At 45.0% G+C, this 11,911-nt stretch overlaps 1 protein-coding gene across 3 annotated transcripts in view; it reads right to left on the bottom strand.

Annotated features, from left to right (window-relative positions):
- Positions 1–11,911, bottom strand: part of Stxbp1 (syntaxin binding protein 1) — a 66,262-nt gene that overhangs the window by 41,102 nt on the left and 13,249 nt on the right. The gene's annotated exons all lie outside the window — the stretch shown is intronic.

The raw sequence follows: 11,911 nt of genomic DNA, 5'->3' as shown, positions 1-11,911 counted from the left end.
GTAGCCCCAGCCCCAGTTCCTGTCCTGGAACTCACTATGTAGACCAGGCTGGCCTTGAACTCACAAAGATCTGCCTGCCTCTGCCTCCCAAGTGCTGGGATTAAAGGCATGCGTCGCCACACCTGGCTAGAATATTTTTATTTTTAAATTTTATTATTATTTTTATGTGTATGTGTGCATTGCCTGCATGGAGGTAAGTGCACCGGTGTCGTGCAGTGCCTGCGGAGGACAGAAGAAGCTGTTGAATCCCCTGGAACTGGAGTTACAGACAGCTGTTAGCTGCCATGTGGGTGCTGGGATTCAAACCCAGGTCTTCTGCAAGAACAGTCAGTGCTCTTAACCGCTGAGCCATCTCTCCAGCCGCCTAGAATATTTTTAAAAGGTGTTGGCAAAACCCCAAAAGACTGCGGAGACAGGATGGATATCTGAAAGACTAAAGTTTCTCCTGGAGGAGAAAGAGGAGGATGGAGCTGAGACACAGAGCGCCTGACCTGGGTATGAGTGGGCTGAGAGACACAGGGTACTGTGACAGTGTGAGGAGGCTGGAGGCAAAGCAATCAGCTCACCAGCCACAAGGGGTGGTATAAAGGGAAGGGTTGAGAAAAGGAGACTGAGCAAGCAAACTTACTAACTACACCTGAGCATTTCTGGACTGTTATAACTGCTTATTTGAGGTTTGTATCTGGGATTTTAATTGAAGCCAGGAAGCCTGAGAGTATGTTTCTTTTTTGAGGCAGTCTCACTGTGTATTCCAGGCTAGCCTCAAATTTTCAATCTTCGTACTTCAACCTCCTGAGCTGGAACCAGAGGCATGAATGACTACACTAGCTGAGATTTTTTTTCCAACAATGTTCAGGTGTCCAGGTACCAGAAGGGACAGTTGTTTTCCACCAGGGTTAGCATTTTCACAGCTGAGTACAACAGAAGAAAATGTCCAAAATATACAGCCATGGATGAAAATCGTGTGTGTGTGTGTGTGTGTGTGTGTGTGTGTGTGTGTGTGATGGGGGTGCACATGTGGAGGCTGGAGGACATCTTTGTGGAGTTGGCTCTCTCCTATCCTTACGTGGGTTCTGGTCATGGAACAGGTCATCAGGCATGCTGAGCCATCTCTTCGGCCCTGCAACTATTTTTAAAAGCACATATCACAGGAAAATTGGAAAAATTACACCAAAATGTGACTTTTGTGGGACAAAATGATTAAACTGTATTTGCCAATGTGTGCCTTCCAAAGTTGTCCTGAGCTTCCAAATAGAAGAATATGCCCGAGAACAACATGTCAGTCAGCATCAGTGCTGAGGGGTTTTCTTTGTAGATTATTCTGCTGGGGGAGCTTTTGGTTGTGGAACAGGTGGGTAAGTGGAGGTGTTCTAGGTTTCTGTTAGAATCTGGTAAATTCTTTTCCAAAAGTGTAACAGTCTCAGCAGGACTGTAGGACTCTCCAAATAAACATATTGACAAACAACATCTTTAGTGCAGGAAGGCAGGCTTCTCTGCAGCTGCTCTGTTGTGGTGCTGCTGTTGGGGATGGAACCTAGGACCCAGCACATGCTAGGCAAGGGCTCTGCCACTGACCTACAGTCCACCTCGCTCTGTCTTTATCTGAATTTATTGTATGACCAAGGCTGAATGTATATTTTTGCTATAAAAATAATTTAAGTATTGGGGTTGGAGAGATGGCTCAGCAGTTAAGAACACTGGTTGTTCCTGCAGAAGACCCAGGTTCAAATCCCAGCACCCACATGGCAGCTAACAACTGTCCATAACTCCAGTCCCAGGGGATCTGACAGCCTCTTCTGACCTCTGCGGGCGTTGCATGATGCGGGTGCACTTACCTACATGCAGGCAATACACGCATACACATAAAATAAAAATAAATAAAATTTAAATATATATAAATAATAATAATTTAAATGCACTGAAAATTATTGTTTGAGACATTTTGATTGGGAAAGCAGAGATATAATGAGAAAATTCAAAGCAAATACAAGGGTTCAAAGACAAAAATAACTGATGCAACTGCAGCCGCCCTTACAAGCTATTTTCCTTTTCAGGATTCTCAGAGCATGTATTTGTCCTGGGTATTATCAACCGCCAACTCTAGCCCTGCCCTACATTTTTTAATCCAATACCTTAAAGGGAACAAGGATTAGAGCCCATTTTAGCATTAAGAATCAAGTGGCCTGGGCAACCTTCTCATATGTAACCCTGCATCACTCTCTCTCTGCTGATCCTCTATGGGAGGAGAGACAAGACCTCGGGAGCTGGTCCAGCACTCAACTAAACTGTCTTTTCCTCCATCCACCTCAGGCTGCGCAAGCCTGAAGATCCAAGTTGGATCCCCAGCACCCACATAAAAAGCCAGGCATGGGGCATGCACTTGCAATTCTAGTGCTAGAGAGGCAGACATGGGGATCCCTGGGGCTTGATGGCTGGCCAACCAGCTAAGGGAGCCCCAAATCCCAGTCAGATACCTGTCTCAAAAAAGCAAGGTGGACAGCGCCTGAGGAACAGCAGCCAAAACTGTCCTCTGATCTCTACAAACATTCACACACATGCACCTGCACACACACACTGTGCTGGATAGCTTTAGTGTCAACTTGACACACCTGGATTGAGGGAGCCTCAATTGGGGAATTGCCTCTATTGGACTGGCCTGTGGCCATGTCTGTGGGGCATCTTCTTGATGAGTGATGTGGGAGGGCCCAGCCCACTATGGGTGGTGCCACCCCTGGGCAGGTGGGCCTGTGTTGCATAAGAAAGCAGGCTGAGCCAGGGGAGCAAGCCAGTAAGCAGCATTCCTCCATGGCCTGTGCTCCAGCTCCTGCTTCCAGGTTCCTGCCCTGAGTTCCTACCTTGGGCTCCCTGATGAACTGTAACTTGGGAGATAAATAAACCCTTTCCTCCCCAAGTTGGTAGTGGTCAGAGTGTTTTGTCACAGCAATGAAGAAACAAACTAGAACACACACACACACAACTTTAATGAGCTAGGGTGTGATGTATGATGAGGGTTGGGGATCTGGGGGGAGCATTCTCCAGGCATGGGAAGAACAGTTATAAAGTTCCATAATCAAGGATGGGAGTCAAGGGACAGAGAGAGGACACAACGGGCGAGAACCAGCAAGCTCCAGGGAGGAAGACAATAGCTCAGGATATAATGAGAGCCAGCCCTGGCATCTACCCTGGTCTTTAAAGCAGTAGGAATCACTGAGGACTCCCACAGGCCCTAGGCACCTTCAAACATGATGGCTCCCCTCCCTCCTGTACCCTCATTCCCACCCCATCTCTGTCATCTGGTGTGAAATGAACATTTGGCAAATGCCTGCAAAAGGGATGAACCCTCCGGTGTAGATGAGTGGAGTTGCAGGGAGATGAGCAGAGGTCTGCGGTGTACCTCACAGCCAAGGAGGATGATTCAATCCAGGGCTCTCCACCACCACACACTGCCTCTGACACTCAGAAGACCCAGTTCAAAGTCCACCGCTTTAACAGAGTCCTTCTCACTGGGACTGCTGGGGAGAGATGTCTTCATTCTCCAGGGATATGACAGGCAAACAAGGCTATTTTACCAGCACAAGTCTGTAAACCAGAGGGATCAGAGGAAAGCATAGCACAACACGGGTACAGACATGCAGGCAATATACTCACACACATAAAATTTAAATATTTTAAAAAGACAAAACAAAGACACAAAAATCAAGAAAAAAAATTAATTCTTTTCTTTTTTTTGGTGTTTTTGAGACAGGGTCTCCCTGTAGCCCCAGCTGGCCTGGAACTCACTATGTAGACCAGGCTGGCCTCGAACTCACAGAGGTCTGCCTGCCTCTGCTTCCTGAGTGCTGGGATTAAAAGTATGTGCCACCACGCCTGGCAGAATTTCTCTATTTACTTATTTGTAGGTGGGTTTTTTTTGTTTGTTTGTTTTTTTTTTAAGTTCTGGGGATAGAACCCAGGGTCTTGCACAGGATAAATACATGCTCTACCACCAACCCCTACATGTTATTTTTAAAATTGTATCATAGGGGCTGGAGAGATGGCTCAGCCGTTAAGAACACTGGTTGTTCTTGCAGAAAGAAGACCTGGGTTCGAATCCCAGCACCCACATGGCAGCTAACAACCGTCAGTAACTCCAGTTCCAGGGGACCAGACAGCTTCTTCTGCCCTCCACAGACATTGCAAGACACAGGTGCACTTACCTACATGCAGGCAATACATGCATACACATAAAACAAAAATAATAAAATATTAAAAACAAAAAAAGAATATAGAAATGTAACTGATTTTTTAAAAATTGTACCATAATCTTAGACTAAATACTTTTCAAAGCTCCTGTTAAAGAAAAAAAAAAACAAAAACAAAAAACTCAATCATCCAATCCTGGTAAGAAAAAATATTTGCTCACAATAATAGTACCTAACATTCACTGAAGGCTCCTCAGTGGGAGATATTTCCTTATCTGTTTTTCATAAACCTCCCCTGTGAGGCTCAGAGTCATCATTAAGCATCATAATCACTCTTGTTTTATACCGAAGGATGCCAAGGCCTGGAGCAGTATCTGGCAATTGCATGACACAATGTACACAGGAAATACAAAAGAATATATAAAAATCTGTTTACCCCAAAGAACTTACTGTCAGGGTCTGAAGGGGGCATTACACTGTATTTTCTAAAAAAGTCGTTAGAACTCTTGTGCATGACTGGGGAGCTGTACAATGGGATAGCTATTGTATTCTGTCTTTGTTATTGTTGTCTGTTTGTTGATACAGAGTCTTGCTATGTATCCCAAACTGACCTGGAACTCCAGATCCTTCTGCCTCAGCCTCTGAGTATTAGGATTACATTAGCTACTATGGAAAATAGCCTGCTAGTTCTTCAAACAGCTAAATGTAAGAGTCATATGATATAGATATAAGTATAACTCAAAAGAAAGCTAAAACAGACACAACCCATATGTCCATCAGCCAATAAGAGGAGAAATAAATGTAGTATGCTCATAAAATGGAATATTATTCAGTCATAAAAGGAACAGAATACTAGTATATGTTATAACATGAATCTTCAAGACATGCTAAACTAAAGCTGGGCTTACAGCTGTTCCAGACCAACTGGACTACAATATGAAATCTTGTCTCACAACCCAATCAACCACACAAACAAACAAATAAACAAAAACATGCAACACCAAAGAAGCCAGCCAGGATCACATATTATATCATTTCATTTATACAAAATGTCCCAAATAGGCAAATCCATAGGAACAGAAAGTAGATTGGCAGTTGCCTGGGCAACTAGTGAATGGGGTTCAGGGGTGACATCTAAGGAATGTAGAGTTTCTTTTGTGGGTGATGAAAATGTTCTAAAGATTGACTGGTAGATATATCATTCACCTAAATTGCATAGGTGAACGGTATGCAAAATTAATTTCATCTCAGTGAGGCTGGCTGGGAAAAGTCAGAGAATTTTAGATGAAAACTTTAACCTCAAAAAATAAATGTAGCCAGGAGTAGTGGCACACATCTTTAATCCCAACATTCAGTAAGCAGAAGTAGACAGATCTCTGTAAGTTTGAAGCTAGCCTGGTCTACATAGTGGGTTCCAGGCCAGTCAGAGCAGAATAGGGAGAACCTGCCTGAAAAAAAAAATTTAACTAAAAAAATAAATAGAAACAAAGCCTGGTGTGGTGGCGCACACCTTTAAACCAGCACTCCGGAGGCAGAGGCAGGCAGATCTCTGTGAGTCCAAGGCCAGCTTGGTCTACATAGTGAGTTCCAGGCCAGCTGGGGCTACAGGGAGACCCTGTCTCAAAAAGACAATAATAAATAAATAAATAAATAAATAAATAAACAAACAAACAAACAAATGCCAGGCACAGTAGCACTACCTATAATCAGCACTCGGGAGGTGGAAGCAAGAGGATCAAGAATTCAAGATCCAGGAGGCAGAGGAAGGTGGATCTCTGTAAGTCTGAAGTCAGCCTGGTCTACATAGTGAGTTCTAGGCCCGGTGGAGCTAGAGGGAGACACTGTCTCAAAAAAAAAAAAAAATCAAGATCATCCTTAGCTACATAGTGAGTTCAAGATCAGCCTGGGCTAAATGAGACTATGTCTCAAAATCAATAGTTAAGTAAATAAAGCAGTTTTTCTTAATATAGAACTGTTTCCTAGAGCCTCCAGGTGACAGGCACTCCAACTTACCCTGTAAAATATCAGTTGTCTAAAATTATAATTTAATATTTGTATCTAAATTATACTTTGCAGGGTGAGACCACACTAAAGACCACAAATCATCAGTCACAGGCAAGAAAAGGGTTCTCCTCCCTGTATCTGTTGAGTGGTCAAGGCCTGGACTATTTGAGTTTGCGTTTGGGGTAGAAGGGAATGGGAGGAAAGAATGGAGTCCCATGGTCTAGAGCTGTCACAAGCTTTAAAATGTGTGAAACTGGGTTCACAATGGCTTGATTAAATAGCTCTGGTAAGCATACCCAGACACTGCATAAGACTCGGGCGTTCAAGGTTAGGACATCTAAAACTTGGGCCGCTTGCCAGTATCTGAGGGGAGCACATGATGGTGAATATCTCCTATCCAAGAAACAAAACCCTGACCTCAGTCCACGAGCCACCGGGCAGTTACAGAAACGACTTCACTTTCTCTTCAAGGGAGACGCTCCCTGTTCACCTTACTCTCCCTTTTTATGAGGTTGACTGCCAAAAGGTCACGAAGCCAACTCCCCGGGACTTTGGAAAAGGAACTCTCAAACTAGGGATCGATGGAGGTAAGATATAGGAATTCTACGTGTCCTTAGAGGCTGAAGACCCCTCAATTCTAAAGGACAGCTATTTGGGGGGGGAGGGCTGCAGATATAGCTCAACATATAGTGTATGCTTAGCGTGTATGAGGTCCTAGTTTCAAACACCAGCACTAAAATAATAACAATATCACTAAAATGAAAACTACTTCCATCTCCACCTAAAGTTGCCTACGACACAATGTTCTTAGGATAAAAACCTGTGAAGTTACAAAAATACACACAAATGGAAAGATCAGCAAAAAAAAATGGAAACCAAAACAATTACATCTTCTTAACATCAATAGCTGATAGTACTCAATACAATTTTGTTATTATAGACCAAGAGCCTGATGTGTGATACATGTCCATAATCCCAGCTGAGGCAGGAGGCTGAGGCAGGAGGCCTGCGAGCTCAAGACCTACCTGGGCAACTTACTCTAAGTCTCAAACTCTCAAAAGGGTTGGAGAGCAGTTCAGTGGCACAGCACTTACCGAGTATGCATGAGGCCCAGGGTTTGATCCCCAGCACCAGAAAGAAGAAACGAAAGGAGGAAGAAGAGTGATCCTATGGTGTGGGATGATTTGGGGCATTTTACAGTTGCTAAAGCAGCAGCAAAGACCCTGCCCCTCCTGCACCAGCAGCAGGGCTTGTCTGTTACCCCATCTGGTCTCTGGACTGTTTGGACTTCTCTGCCAAAAGCTGAGTTCCTCTTAGCACAGACCCTGCAATGATGCAGGAACCCAACACGCAGCCAGCAGCTTGGATTAGTAGACGTGTCATCTAATGGTTCCCAGTCACACTCTTGGATGGGAGTTTCCTCACGGAATAACATTATAGTGAAAGCACACTTTGAAGAGAAGACACGAGAAGAGAGTGGAGTGTTTCCTCTAATCCCAGAAACCCAGAGCAGACAAGGCTGCCCAGTAGTTTGAAACAGAGAGCAAATTTGTCCACAGGGCACACTCTGCCCTCTGAGACATGATTTTAATCTCTTGGCTACAGGCACTTGGCTATGGCATCTAATGAGAGGCCATGGGTGCTGCTCAACACCTTACAACACGCCTACAATAGGGCCCCAAATAGCAACAGGACCAAGGTGGACACACCCTGATCTAATCCATCTGATAAAGAACCTGGAAGGTGCTTCCTTGACTTCTATAGGTATCATATTGATGTAAGATAAAAGCCTTAGGGAAGCTTCTAGAAGGCAGGAAATATCCACCAGCAGAAACAAACACACACACCGAGGTCTAGCTTCAGGAGGCTGCTTTCTGTTCCCAAATCCACGTTAATGTTTCAATAAGATGCCAGGAAAAGGAAACATCTTGCTGGGGACTGGGCCCAGGATCAAGCACAGGAAGAAGGTGGGGCTCCCAGAAGAGAATTGCTGACACACTAAAAGAAAGGACTGGATGCCAGCTTGCCTTGAATCTGCAGACCAAGTGACTTTTCCAGCTGACGGCTCATTCTGCCTCTTCCATCTTTAAATCCGTTTTTTAGCTCTGCACTGCTGTTACTTCCTGTCACCCACTTTCCTCACCTGTCCAGTCTCTTCTGTCATTTCCCGCTACCTCTTATTTGGGTTCTTAGTGCATGACTTCGGTTGAAAGTGATTAAAACTGTTTTCTCTGGACTCATCTGTCAGAGTAAGTTATTCACTTGAGCCTCTGCTGTGATTCTTTTGTTCCCTATAAAACTTTTCCAAAAGCTGGGCTTGCTGGTACACACCTGTAGTCCCAGAATGTGGGAAGTACAGAAAGAGGATCAAGAGTTCAAGGTACATAGTGAGCTCAGGCAAGTCTGGACTACATTAAGACCTGTTTAAAAAGGGGGGGGGGGGGGGGGACTAGAGAGAAGGCTCAGTGGTTAGGAGATTGGTTCCCAGCATCCATGTTGGAAAGCTCACAACTGCCTGCAACTCCAGCCCCAGAGGATCCAACGCCTTCTTGTCTCATGGGCACCTGCACTCATGTGCACACATATGCACAGATATATGCACATAATTTTTATTATTTTGTCTTTTAAAAAAAAAATTTATGCCGGGCATGGTGGTGCACGCCTTTAATCCCAGCACTTGGGTGGCAGAGGCAGGCGGATCTTTGTGAGTTCAAGGCCAGCCTGGTCTATGTTAGGGTTCCAAATAGCAGCTCCCCCCCCCTCCCCAACAGGGATCTACAGACTTTGGAGCCTGGAAAAGGGAACTTAGCTGATAAACACCTTAACCTTTGAGGTCAAGAAGAACAAACTCTGCTGAGAAGCAGCCTGCCTTTCCTCTGACCTCCAAAGATAAGAGAAGCTGTTTTTCTCTCATCTTAAGAGGGAAAAAGTAAACACTTCCACATCCTAATCCTACCTGCTTCCCCCTCCCTGATTTCTCCCCGAAACATTCCCCCTTCCACACCCTAAAGCCCCCATATATAAAGTCCCAGCTCACAACCCGTGGGCGGACGTCTTTCCCTGGCATCTTTCCCTTCCCTGCCATCCTTCCCTTCCCTTCCCTTCCCTCCCCTCCCCTCCCCTCCCCTTCCCTTCCCTGACATCTTTCCCTCCGCCTACATCTCTCCCTTCCCTGAGGGAAAGGTATCCCGCTGAGAATTCCATCTGTGCCTCGGTGCATCGGTGCCTTCCTCCATCCGCGGTGCTCGCTCCCGCCCATTCTCTACCTATCAGTCTACATAGTGAGTACCAGGACAGCTGGGGCTACAGGGAGACCCTGTCTCAAAAAAAGACAAAAAAAAAAAATTTATTCATTTTATTTTATGTGTATATGTATAGTGTATTGCCTGCATGTAGGTAAGTGCATCTGTGTCATGCAATGCCCTTGAAGGACAGAAGAGGCTGTCGGATCCCCTGGAACTGGAGTTATAGACATTGTTAGCTGCCATGTGGGTGCTAGGATTCAAACCCAGGTCTTCTGCAAGGATAGTCAGTGTTCTTAACTGCTGAGCCATCTCTCCAGCCCCTTATTTTTGGTCTTTTTGAGACAGGGTCTCCCTACAGTCCCAGCTGGCCTGGAACTTGCTATGTAGACCAGGCTGGCTTTGAACTCACAGAGATCCACCTGCCTCTGCCTCCTGAGTGCTGGGATTAAAGGTGTGGACTACTGCACCTGATATATACACATAATTTTTAAAACAAAATAAAATCTCTAAAAATAAATAAATAAGGGCTGGAGAGATGGCTTGGCAGTTAAGAGCATTGGCTACTCTTGCAGAAGACCCAGGTTCAGCTGGGCATAGTAGCACACGCCTTTAATCCCAGTACTCGGGAGGCAGAGGCAGGCAAATCTCTGAGAGTTAGAGGTCAGCCTGGTCCACCCAGTGAGTTCCAGGTCGGCTGGGGCTGCAGGGAGACCCTGTCTCAAAAAAGACAAACAAAACAAAACAAGACCGACGTTCAGTCCGCACCACCCACATGTTCAGTCCGCACCACCCACATGGCACCTGACAACCATCCCTAACTTTGGTTCCAAAGAATCTGACACTCTCTTTTGGCCTCTGAGAGAATTGCACACATGAGTACACTTACATACATGTAGGCAAAACACTCATACACATAAAAATAAAAAATTTAAAATATAAAAATTAATGCATTAATTAATTAAAAGTGGGATAGGAAGTCACACAACTGCTTCAAGGCTCTCATGCAGTGTTGTGTCTTATTTTCTACTTACGATCACCTGAACTGAGGGCAGTTCCCACTGGCCATGTGCAGACTGTATTTCCCAAAGTACCTAGGCATGATTTGAATAATCTGCTGGAATATGAGGTAAAGGTTGAGTGCTGGGGTGATCTTGGCTACCTACCCTCAATGTGGAAGTGGGAAGGTGGCAGAGGATGCCTGGTATAGTCTCCCTCCACACTGTGTAAGAGTTCATTCAGGTCGATGCCCAAGACCACTGGGGTCTGGGAGGATATGAAGACCCCAGTTAGAGGAAATAACCTTAGGTTTCAGTTTTAGCTCCTGAGCTAGTTCATCCTGAGTCCTGGGTTTGGGCTATCCCAAATGTTTGATTTTAACCTCTAGCAAGGCTTTCATTTGCTGCCCACATATCAGCACTAGAATGCTAGCATTCTGACTGCTCCTTAGAGAAAAAGAAAAAGGGTGGTCCAAAGAACCTGTCAGCTGCTGCTGGAAAGCTAGGGTGTGGTAGACCCCAGCCTCTGGATGAAGCCACTCCCCTCTTTCCTTCCTGGAACACGGTTCTCCTAAATGATAAAGTCTTATCTTGACACTGAGTCTGCAGTCCTGTTTTCTTTAACAGATGTAGTAGCTGACTCAGCGCCCAAGACAATGGAGTCCATCTGAAGCATAGTCCTAATCCAGCAATGGCAAGAGTAAAAACTATCCAATTACACACAGAAAAACCTCAAAAGTTTCAGGAACTGGTAGCACCAGGTACACATGGATCCTAAAAGGATAAAGGACATGGGACATGTGGGCAGACTGTACTTGAAAAGATTTACATCTTAGACCCCCTTCCACCACTTCCCATCCATCTTTCAACATGGCAGAACACTAGTGTTCCCCCTTGGTGTGGGGAACCCGACACATAGTGGAGTGTGAGCCTAAAATTGAAAATGGAAGAATGATCATACCTATGCCCTCAGCTTGTGAACTACCACCCTTCCTACCAGTCTCCCTCATCCACTCAGTTCCCAGAATTTTTGTGACTAGACTAGAATTTTTGTGACCTTTTAGGCAGGAGGCAGAAAGAAAATTCTTGGGGAATTTGAGTCCAAGAAGAAAGCCCAAAGATACTGACTTGGGGGGTCCCTCAACAACACCTCCAGATCCAGCCACCCACAGGCTGAGAACTCCCACCTGGCTTCTGTCTCCTGCTCTTAAACAGAAGCAGACAAGCCGTTTCCTATACATCTGAGGGAAAGTTTCTAGATGGAAAATAAGAGGCTAAAACAAACAAAAAAACTACCACCAAAAAACCTGGAGGAAATTGAGACTATGGAGAGAAAAGAAGTGTGTGTGTGCATGAGTGTGTTTAAAAATAAAGATAAAAATTACCGCATCCATGAAAAAGGGCTTGGGGGCCATAAAAAAAAAAATAAAAGTTTCATCAGAGATAGGTCATTTAAAAGAAAACATAAGGGGCTGGAGAGATAGCA

The sequence above is a fragment of the Nannospalax galili genome, unplaced genomic scaffold (assembly GCF_000622305.1).
Source record: "Nannospalax galili isolate Female #2095 unplaced genomic scaffold, S.galili_v1.0 scaffold290, whole genome shotgun sequence".
Lineage (NCBI taxonomy): Eukaryota > Metazoa > Chordata > Mammalia > Rodentia > Spalacidae > Nannospalax > Nannospalax galili.
Note: the sequence above shows the minus strand (reverse complement) of the source record. Positions and strands in the feature narration are given on the sequence as shown.